Source organism: Anoplophora glabripennis, unplaced genomic scaffold (assembly GCF_000390285.2).
Source record: "Anoplophora glabripennis isolate ALB-LARVAE unplaced genomic scaffold, Agla_2.0 scaffold58, whole genome shotgun sequence".
In the NCBI taxonomy this organism is placed as follows: domain Eukaryota; kingdom Metazoa; phylum Arthropoda; class Insecta; order Coleoptera; family Cerambycidae; genus Anoplophora; species Anoplophora glabripennis.
This window is the reverse complement of record NW_019416277.1, coordinates 511,840-523,922: the sequence shown is the minus strand read 5'-3', so window position 1 is coordinate 523,922 and position 12,083 is coordinate 511,840. Positions and strand designations below refer to the sequence as shown.

Here is a 12,083-nt window from a genome sequence, read left to right as displayed (position 1 = left end):
GAACATGAGGAAAGCCTGATGCTGTCGGCAGAGCGCCCGCCTACGACTCCTCGGGATTTTTCCGTAAAATTTCCAGAAACACCACAATATTCAAGCGGGAACACGAGACAGAGTGTCCTTAAATAAATCTACCAATCTACAGGGAAGTCAATAGCCATAAATCATCCGAATCCGAAGAGGACAGATATCAGGATCCATAGCGAAGAGCAGTGCCCGATAATTGGAAGAAGCGGGATCGAACGTTGACTTTAGGTTCTTGCAGTTCTATAACAAGAACAGAAGTCTCTGGTCAGTTTGTGTACACACAACCCGAAATCAAGCATTTTCGTTGTATTTCGAATGAAGCTGTCACAAGAGTCTACTGAAGGGTCCACAAGACGGACTCAAGACATTGTTTGCTACGACTCCCTCTAGCGGGAGGTTCTACACTGGGCAAAAGAGTGTAGCAAAAAAAAGGTAAGTCAAATCCTAGGCCTGCCCGGAGGACCTAGTATAGACTAGCTCTCTCTCACTAGATCTCCTCAGGGTCGTTTTACCTGGCGGTGGCCAGCCAATTGCCCAGACGAGAAGATGACTCTAAATAAACATAAAAAACCAAAGCTTGAGCTGAGACAGTTATTCAAGAATATTCCTTGTTCGAGAAATAAAACCAGGCAATTCCCCAACAAACAATTTATTAGTGAATAATAAATAGAATATACTACGGTTAATTAGCGGAATGGCCTCGTAAGGTAGACACTCTGTAGGTGTGAATAATGACAAATGATGTATATAATGTCACAAACAGTAATTAACAAGAGAGTCTCGCAAGGTAGACACTCTGTATATGTAAATAATGACAAATGGTGTATATAATGTCACAAACAGTAATTAACAAGAGAGTCTCGCAAGGTAGACACTCTGTATATGTAAATAATGACAAATGGTGTATATAATGTCACAAACAGTAATTAACAAGAGAGTCTCGCAAGGTAGACACTCTGTATATGTAAATAATGACAAATGGTGTATATAATGTCACAAACAGTAATTAACAAGAGAGTCTCGCAAGGTAGACACTCTGTATATGTAAATAATGACAAATGGTGTATATAATGTCGCAAACAGTAATTAACAAGAGGGTCTCGCAAGGTAGACACTCTGTAAATGTAAATAATGACAAATAATGTATCTAATGGCACAAACAATAACTAACGAGAGGGTCTCGCAAGGTAGACACTCCGTATATGTAAATAATGACAAATTAGGTATATAAAGGAACAAACAGTACATTAACAAGACGTTGCCAACAAAACCTTAACTACTCGCTATACTTATCAGTTTTTTCACTCGGTATGACTGCTGGGGTGTTACTGGTACAGGGTCGCCCTGTCTCGGGATCGAGGGGTGAAGTTCTAGCTGTCTAAATCGAAGGACGTCCGCGCCAAGGTCCACCAAACCACATGGGGCGTATGGGTGATAGTTCACCAAGCAGGGGTTCCGCCAACAACAATCAAACTCGTCACAGTCGACGTGGGGAGGCAGAAAATAAACATACCAAAGGACGGAGGTGATGAAGGAGGAAGCAGAAAAAAAAAACCTGTATAGAAATACGGTTGTAATAACGGTAAAACTAAATCACGAGAACACTGCATGCTCTGTATAACTAGGTGAAAATAATGAGAAGAAAAATTACCTTTTTACTAAGGGTTTTTTTCCACAGAAGGGAGGTCGAACCTCCACTCTCGACGAGGGCCTTCTACTGACGGAAACTGATAGCTTCGATTAATAAAACGGGCTCAACTTCTGTACCTTCAGCTCGTAAAGTCGAAATGTGCTGTCTATTTCCCAAAATAGTTTAATTCTCCATCAAACGAGAAAATACGGTATCCAGACAACCACACTACACTAGAGAATTATTTAGAGCCTCGATGAAAAAGTATCCCTTGCGGATGCTTCAAATAACGCACAAATTTTCCATCAAAGAACATGCAGCCATTTCGCCTTTGACAGTCACAGCGAGAAGCAAAACGGAAACCAGAAGAAATTGGTAGGGGGAGGGAACGAACACCGCGCGACGGAGAAATTCCTTTCAGTGGCCGTGTTACCACTGTCGCGAACTGAAAACGGACTAAGCATACGGGTGGCCGGAATTCGACCGCGGTAAGCGCGAGGAACCAAAGGTAGCGAGGTAACCAAAGAAGGCGATACAATGCGATTAAACGGTATTGTGATGATTTACGCTACCGCAAAATTAAACCGTAACATGTTACGAGAGAAGTATGCTGCGAGCGCACCGCTCCTGATCTATATCACTAATCTAGCAAGCAATCAGCTCAAGAATTTATGTGCCCGTGGCGATCCCAAGGGATACAGCCAAGCTTAAAATATAGGGCTTAAAGAGAGTGATGTAGACAGACTCAGCGACAGTTTAATAGAATCCGTTGTATTGCCCAATCAGTTAAACGATCCTGTATATCTGTACTTTTTAAAAGAGGTTACCGAAAATATTTGAAAACATACCGCCGTACGCCAGGAATGGTTTGTATTTCATGCAGGATGATGCTCCTCCTCATTTCTCTTTACCACTTCTACATAAATGTAACTAATTGAAACTTACTAAAAAAGGTAGATTAGACGCAATAGACTGCTTCAAAGGCCACTTAGATCGCCGCGCCGGGCCAAAATATGCTGGACGTCTTTATTTGGCACTGCCTTAAAAGTTTAGTTTATACAGAACCAGTTGGGAGCCTGTCAGTTCTTCAACAGGAATAGAAGGCACACAGTTCATTTGTAATGTAGATGTAGAACCCCTCAATTTTAGCTCCTAAATTATTTTATTAATTATATAATGGCAATATTCACGTCGTGCAGATTTATTACGTAAAACTCTTTACCAAAATTTAAATTGAAAGTCAATCTGTTTGGCAGATATAAGCAATAAGTGATTTTGTTCAGTATACTCAATTATTTATAGCTAAATACGCGCTTCGAGAACGTTTTTGGTTATTGTCCAAAGATTTTATGAAAATAGACGTTCTTTTTTGAACACTTATCGCGCTCTTCGCGAAAACTTTGCTCCAAATAATCGCCCTTATTTATTTGCCATTCGTCGCATCGTTGAGAAATTTGAAAATAATTTTACTCTTCACTACGTAAAAACACTAGTAAGACGTCGAAATGCCAGAACTGTTGAGAATATTGCTGCTGTAAGAGCTGGTGTTACAGAAGATCTAAATTTATTAATTCCTCGTCGTGCTCAACACTTAAGACTTAAAAATACGGCTACTTTTCCGATTTTGCAAAAAGACTTGAATTTTCACCTGTATAAGATTGTTTTGACCCAAGAACTTACGCCACTGGACCAACGCCGGCGCCAAGAATTTGCTGCTTGGAGTTTAGAAAAACTTGAAAAGTATCCTAATTTTGCAGATGAAGCTCATTCTGGATTAAGTGGATATGTTAACAAGCAAAATTGCCGTTTCCACAACAGATTCACGAAAAGTATTTGTTTCCGCTAAAGGTAACTGTATGGTATGGTGGCATCATCGGACCATTTTTTTTTCCAAAATGAGATAGGAGATGCAGTTACAGTGAATGGTGAAAGGATAATTTCAAGGAATGCAAATGTTCACTGGCCTCCAAGAAGCTGTGATTTGACATTTAGAGTACTCCTTTTGGGGCTAATTGAAATTTAAGGTCTATGCAAACAGACCATAAACAATTGATGCATTAAGATTGAACATTGAACGCTGCATTCGTGAGAACACATCGGATTTAGTGCATAGTCATCGAAAATTGGGTTCGTCAAATTCGCTCGTGTAGACGAAGTCGATGTGGATATTTAAATGATGTGTTATTCACAACATAAATGTTATTGTCTATACTTTAAGATAATATAAAAAGCTTGGTTGTATCTGAAATAATTTTAATTTTATTTCATTTTAAAATCATATTGGTCCCATTGTATGTTTGCACTAACACTAATTAACATTCAGAATATAAAAATGTCAGTCTCATAACTCTACATTTCTCAGTTCGTAATTTTGTCTTCCTATCAAGCAAAAGCAGAAATGAACTTATCCCATTGATGAGCATAGCTCACTAACATGTGACACAAAATAAGCATTGTGGTATTTTATCAATTTGATGATACTATGCAAAGTGAAGTGACATTCACTCTTCATTGTGACCATGATGCTACTACGTCATACAACCAGGCTCACTTGTACATTATCTATCTAGATAATATAATTTTTCTGTACCTAAATAACAACTCAATGAATGGTCATTACAAAATATATTTGCATAATACTTTTAATGCTAATATGAGATGGGATGCTAGAAACAAAAAAACAGCTAATTCTTTCCGTCGGGAATCGGGATTTTCGGAATTTCTATTACAGGAAGAATATGAAGAATATTTTCAGCTAGTGCTTCAAGAATTTTGGACACTACAAAATATTCTGAAAATTTTGCAACTGATTTGGTGTAAATTGAATGCAAAATTGATTATGATATAGTGATAATATTATACTCGGAAATCAATTGCTACTGCTTAATATTGTAGAGGATTACGATGGATATTGAACTCGCAGAACATTGCAACGGACTTCAACTAAGATAATGAAATCGTGGACACGACACTGTTTATTCTCAAATCGGATTTTGTCTGACGAAACAACATCACATTTAGAATCTCTTTTCAAATATTTATTCTAACCTCTAAATCAGTTACTGTTTTTTTTGTAAACGTCTGTACGTCTATTATACCTACTTACATAAATAAAACCTACCAATATCTATCACAGGAGAATCGTGATGTAAATAATAATTATTGTTAATCTAATTTCAAGTTAAAAATAATAAAATGCGAATTTGAGACGAAAAGCTAAATTATTGTTTGCAGCTTGTCCATCCACAGAACTTCCCAGTAAAATTATAGTAGAAACATTATCTGTCTAACTAACAACTAATAAATCTAAACAGATAATAAATCTAGTCTTTTTTCAACAGGTTTGCCGGAATCCTCCTTGATTTCATTATTAATTAATTAAATCTAATTAAACCCGTAATTTTAGTAATCGTAGGACTACATACAGATTATACTTTTTATAACTGTTCTGAGGCGACACTTAAAATTTGAAGATAACAGAGCAATTAAGCGAAATGGAACTACTTCAATTATAATTATAGCAGCCTTTGATATAACACAATCGCATTTAATTTATCCGCAAGACCAGGAATAACCTTAAAACCAAGTTACGATGAATGATAAAACTGCATAATATTTTCTTGTTGTATTTAAGATAGCGTATTGATATATCGCCATGCTTAATATGTTTTATTAATGGATTTTTTGCATAGACAAGTTTAATTTATGTTAATATAGTTTATATTAAATTATTTTATCTTTACAGCTTGTTTTAAATGTTATTTATGACAGTTTTTCCTTTTCCCTGGTAAGGCAGGAAATGAGCGAAGAATTGTTTTGTAATTCCTAAGTTGGATATAAAATAAAATAATTATCGCCGTTGATTAATTGCTCATACCTTTGTGTAATTTCAATTTAATGTTTCCCTACTGTGGTCAGCTTTTATTTAAATTACGTTGTTACAACTAGTGATTCATATTCAAATTATAAAATCATAGCTCTCATTGTAGATATATTAGGATATTTTTTTATTTTATGACATATTATTTAATAATTTTGATCCTATAAAAATATGTCACTTCATCAGAAAGATCTTTCTAGGGATTTGACTACAATGAAAATTTTTCTGGTCAATAAAGCCGGCAAAATCTACAGATATATTGCTGTAACTTTTCAATTTCCTGCAAATAGCAGTCGTTACTATAACCGCAAAAGCAGAATAATTTGTAATATTTACAAAAATGATCTACTACTTACAGCTAAAGTTAAATGTTATTGTAATTACAATTTCAGATGCCTTAGATAAGAGTATTATTACTATTATTTAGTAAATACTTAAGCGAGGGAATTGATGGCATAGTTGGTCTTTTGACTTTTATCATAACACGTTGGATAATACCGCATGTCCCTAAATAAACTTTGATTTGAATTAGTTTCAATATATCATATCATATTAATATTCCTTTTAACATTTTAAAAATGATACAAACACCATTTTTTGATCTACATTATTGCGAGGTGTTTAGGTATTATTTTAATTAAATAGCAGTATAAAGCAGGTCAATGCATAATTTCTAAATACTACCTAAATATTTATTTTTACTTTAAACAAAAAATAGCAGACCAAGCGGTAAAATTCTTAGGAAAAAAATAGTACATGTCAGTTTGAAGTCTTAAATGTATTGCTTTAAAACTAATGAAAAATTATTGTTCCTATGAGTAATTGGATCTAGGCGGTAGGCAGCAGATGTATCATCTAGATACTGCCCTATTTCTTACCAAAGGGACAACCATGCGTCTCTATGTCTATTAGGATCACACTTTTATATGTCTTTAAAAAAGATAGAGAAAGAAAGTAAACGAAACAAGAAAGTAGACAAAAAGTTTAAGAAGGTCAAGAAAAACAATCACAATCTGATATGTAAGTAAGTATTTATTGACCATTTCTACGTACATAGTACATTTTTAGTCAGCATTAATTTCTAAAAAGTCTCTAACAGTTATTCAATAAAAAGTTTTTACACAATTTATGGAATTCGTTAAAACTTAATATATCCTCATCCACATTAATATCCCTCAAATGACGTTATACAGGGTGGCCAAATGAAAACGAAACAGAGCCATTTTCAGGAACTGCGTCAAGATTGTAGAAACATGCTCAGACCCGTTGATTTTAGATTAAAGGTATTTTTGACTTCGCCACTTTCACCCCCAAGCAAGGGTAAGCATCACCCCAAAATATTTAAATGGCATTGGGGGTTTAGTAATATTTCTTTTAAAAGCTCTTACAATTTTCTTTACAACAAACTTTAAATATTATAATTCCTCCCAATACTTTGAAAAAAAATTACATTTTAAAATTTAAATTATGTTTAGTTGCATACTTACTACTTAGTTGATTAAATGTTCAAATTAATGACCGCCCGCTTCCATACAAGAATAAAGATTTTGTTGCAGGACCCACCGAAAATTTCAGCCTATACATTTAATTTTTCAGCAATGATGAGCCTGGACATGGTATTAACTAACTTTTGACAATCTTTTTGCGTAAAAGAATACCAAATTTGAGTTAATCTTTCCCGTAATTCTGAAAGACTTCTTGCAGGCGCAGCACGTAATTTTTTTTTTTCATTTCATGCCATAAAGTCTCGATAGGAGAGAGGTCTAGACTGCTAGATGTCCAGTCTAATACCTTTACATTATGGTTTGACAACCACTCCTTGACAGTTTTTGCCGTATGACATGCGGCCCCATCTTGCTGGAAAATATATTCATTTTCATTTGTCTTTAATTTATCAATAGATGGTAATAAACTTTCTCGGAGGATATTTATATAATCTCTGGCATTGACACTTCCTTCTATAATATGTAGACTACTCACTCCTTGAGCCGACATGCAACCCCAGACCATTAGCGATGCAGGAAACTTCACCTTTCTCCGTAAAAAGTCATTGTTATAAATTTTCTCTTTGAGCCTTAAGACCCTGCCCCCTGTTATCGCCAATACAAATCTCGAATCGAGATTCATCGCTCCATATAACAGAGTTCCATTGCATTTGAGACCAATTTTGATGGGATTTTGCCTGAAAATGTAACCGCTTAACAAATAATTAAAATTAATAGTAAAATATTTATCTTATAAAACTTAAAGCCAATCTTTTTGACAGCTCGGAGACATGTTGACCTGGAAAATTTTCTCCCTGTCATCCTATTCCATTCCACACAAATTTTTCCACAATCAATGCGACGATTTTGTTTGACAATGCGCTTTAGTGCTCTTAAATTTATTTGGGTTGCTGTAGATATTCTGCCAATGGAAAAAGGCAAATCGTTAATATAAACGAGAAACAAAATTGGACCTAAAAAACAGAGCCTTGAGGGATTCCGTTATTTATGGGGAGTAGATCTGACTCATGATTATTCATGTTAACATATTGTTGTATCTGGGAAAAGTGTGATGATAGCAAACTTAGTGTAATACCTCTGAGACCGTAATATTCTAATTTATTTAGCAAGATATTAACATTGACACAATCGAATGCTTTAGTGAGGTCACACACATCTACTATCTTATCCACTAATTTCAGTAACGCCTTGACAGTAGATTTATCTTTACGAAAACCAAACTGAGAATGTGAGAAAATATTAATTTCTTCGCAGTAGTTAACAGTCCTACGCTTGATAATTATTTCAAAGACATTACTGATTATAGGTACTATGGATATGGCTCTGAAATTGTCAAGGGCACCGTGTGGAAGTGATGTGTGAGCCCATAATAATTATGTTCTGTTACTGAAAAATAAGATAATAAGATAAGATAAGATAATTTACGATAACTGCAACACCCGAATCAATCTATCATTTACAATGTTTCATAGTTTTTAGGCAGTCGGCAGGAAGAAGTTACTCAAATAGAGTTCCCATCCTTAAGGAGAGTTGATTATTCAAATAAATACATTAGAAAAGCATTGGGCAATAATAATACCATTGATTTTTAAGTTGCATTGATTTTATAAGCTATACAAGTCAAAGCTAGGGCTGATATCCACCCAAAATTTTGATATTTATAGCCCGCAAGGATTATAACAGTTTAAGCAACAAATTGCCTTTTTTATGCCACCCTTATATCTGTCGGCATTGGATCCGCCGCCTTCTGGCCGTGAACTGCCTAACTTCCCTTAAAACTGTCGAAAATGTTAACCAATTGACGGCACCTCTTATAATACCAAACCGTTTCTTATTTTATATTTCGTGATAATTCTAAAGTGTATTTTTAGAGAGTATTTTTTGTTTTTGTAAGATATCGTTATTTAAGTGATAATTAAAATAATATGTAAAAATTAAACGAATCCAACGGTCAGCTTGATCCATTTGTTAACAGGAAGCTCGACTAGAATCTCATACCACTGCCATTCTATTATTTAGTAATAGAAAGACATAAAAGAATTATACAAATAAGAGGTTTTGTGTAATAACAGTCACAAGTCAATAAAAAGAAAAGAAATTTGTGTAAGGAGTTATTAGCGAAATTGCTTGTACAATTCGTATTAACTTTCATTGTATAACAGTACTCGTAACAAAACAATATACACACTTTTTTACACAAACACCCCATTGTGATGTGGATGAGATGACAAAAAATGCAATAATAAAAAACTTGTTACATATCTATTATTCATTGGGTTATTCTCCTTTAAAGTATTTAATAATCTACGTACCAATTCAGAAGAAGTATTCATATTTTAGTGAACATTAATCAGACTAATGTTCTCGTTGGGTCTCTTTTACCTCATGTAGGTCAACATTCAACGAAAACAAATTACTAACATTTTGAATTTATGTTTTTACGAAACAGCTTATACGAGTAAATAATATATTGAAAAAAATATTGATAAAATGATACGAAATATTCATTGTTAAGAAGAGTGGGGATTATCACGAGGAAATGAATGCAAATGTATTTGAAAAGTGGTTTTCTGATTTAAAAAAAAAATACCAGATAATTCTGTTATTGTAATGGACAATGAATCATACCATAGTCGAAGAGTAGAATCTATTCCGACAACATCAATAAGAAAAATTGATATGAAGATATGGCTACAATAAAAAAATATCGAATTTGAAGAAGGTATATGGTGAGATCGCAATTATTATATTTAATTCGCCAAAATAAAGATAAATATAATTTGTATATAACTGACGAAATGGCAAAAAAAGAAAATAAAGTTGTCTTACGATTACCGCCATATCATTGTGAATTAAACCCTATAGAATTGATTTGGGCACAGGTAAAGAATGAAGTGGCAACCAAAATAAAACATATAAATTGAAGGACGCAAGGGAACTAATAGAGGCTCTTAATAATGTTACAAATATACCTAAACTGGAAAAAATGTGTAGAACATGTGATTAAGTAGAAAGAAAAAATGGGAACACGTGACGGAATTATGGACGATCTCATTGAACCTTTAATCATATCAATTAATAATAGCGAGAGCGATATGGATACTGACTCATGGAATAATTAATAAAATTGTTAAAGACATGATTTGTCCCTCATTTTTACCAATAATATTATAAATTATAAAACTTATTTTGTTACTTTGAACACCTGCAGATGATGAACGAAGTTCAGTTATCAGTTATTTGACAATTATCCGGTAACTTAATAAACGTAGTTCCTAGAAGTGCAACAATTCAAAGTGACAAAAACACCATTACTCCAATGCTAATGTAAAAATGTGAATCAATAAAATTTTATTTAAAAAGTGAAAACTGGAATCAGTCATTTATATATGTTTGGTTCGTAGTATATTATTTCATTCATATTCAGTTTTTCATTGTTATGTAGGAAGTACTTACCTACCTAACTACTTTAAAAATATATACCTATATAAAAGTTAAATAAACCTAGAATTAGATATTTATTCATTGCACATTATTTTGAATAGGTACTTAATAACCCCATTTAAAAGTAATGAAAGCTTATTGTACTCAAAATGAGGAAGCACTTGCAGTGAGTATATACTTGATAGTCTGATGCTATCTAGGGTAGTTTTTAGTAACTTTTGCAGTGTAAATTTGTCTTTGACATTCACTCATTTTAATTTAAAAATAGACTATAGTACGCAATGATATTCATAGGAACAACCTGGCTTCTTCGGAGAAAAGAGAGAATAAGTTCTTTAGCACGGTTTTTAATGATTTTCCTAAAAGCATTAAAGAAATTGAAACTTACAAACGTTAAAAAAACAGTACACGCGTTTCTCTCTGTAAACTGTTCCTATATCGTTTATTTTCCTCTTTGTAATCATATTGTTTACGACGTTCCCAACCTTACAAGGCTTCTCTGGATAATGATAAAAGTAATCTCTCTTACCAAAAAGCATCGTTTTTTTATTTCAATTGGCGCTAGCTTGCCCTACCCGCTATTAATTATATATTTTAAATGCATTGCAACGCCCTGCACGCGAAGAGTAATAAATAATGGAATCAGTTTAATTTCCCACCACAATCAATACCAGCCGTTTTATTGGTATGTACGTGTGAGTTGAAAGTTAAGTCATCTCGAGGTCCGAATGATCGGACATGGATGTCTTGTCTGGCCGCAGAGAGGACGGGAAGATAGAGTATTACCGGCGCGACACTACACAGAAACCCTTTCTGTGGCCGGCTCCACGCTGCCGACCTGTCACCGAGTCTTCCCCACGAAATTGTATCAATTAGGATTACCGCTGTCTCACAGGCCAGTGCGATGTGTGTCTCGACAACCCCACCACCGGCAATTATCGTCATCGATCCTTTAATTACCCTCATCGTCCATAAATTAAGCCAGTTGATGAGATGGAATTGGACTTTGATTAATTGGGACATCATACGTACTACTCTTCGGTAGCTTACGCCTAGGCCTTCAGGCTATTTATAGATAGGACTTCTTTTGGATAACGTTTCCCACATTTGTGTTAAATAGTAATCAGCAAATATTACCTAACATTAAACGATTTCCTTCTCACTAAATCTTGATTAGATCAAATATTTCTTATCGTGGCTTAATGATTAATAAGAAGAAATTGGAAATTGGTGAGAATAAGATCGTTGTGTTTTGGAGTATATAAATTTGAGAAGGAAAGGAATATATTCAACATAAAATCAGTTTTTTTATGAAGAGTTTTAAATATTATAATTATAAGTTACGTTACAGTGTTCCTAGCAGTTTTTCGCAAGGTGGTTTTACTCGAGGGTGAATAAGCTGCAATATGATTTTAGTATTGTTATGTATGAAACAGGGCTATGTTAGAATTTTTAGATTTTGAAAATACTGAACTGAGTCCATAGCAAAATTAACAATACCTCTGTTGCAGATACTAATAATTTCCTTCTTCCCGCCTGTAAACAATTTGAATTTGTTTTATTTAAAAAATTTGAACAGTTAATTCTTATGATCAAATTT

At 34.1% G+C, this 12,083-nt stretch overlaps 1 protein-coding gene and 1 long non-coding RNA gene across 3 annotated transcripts in view; one reads left to right on the top strand and one right to left on the bottom strand.

Annotated features, from left to right (window-relative positions):
* LOC108917605 (GATA-binding factor A-like) overlaps positions 1-12,083 on the top strand; it is a 181,253-nt gene that overhangs the window by 70,589 nt on the left and 98,581 nt on the right. The window lies entirely within an intron of this gene.
* LOC111693174 lies at positions 658-1,989 on the bottom strand. Its single transcript, XR_002763360.1, has 2 exons — positions 1,676-1,989; positions 658-1,579 (listed from the first exon to the last, which is right to left on the bottom strand). It is a non-coding gene; the product is annotated as an uncharacterized LOC111693174 (long non-coding RNA).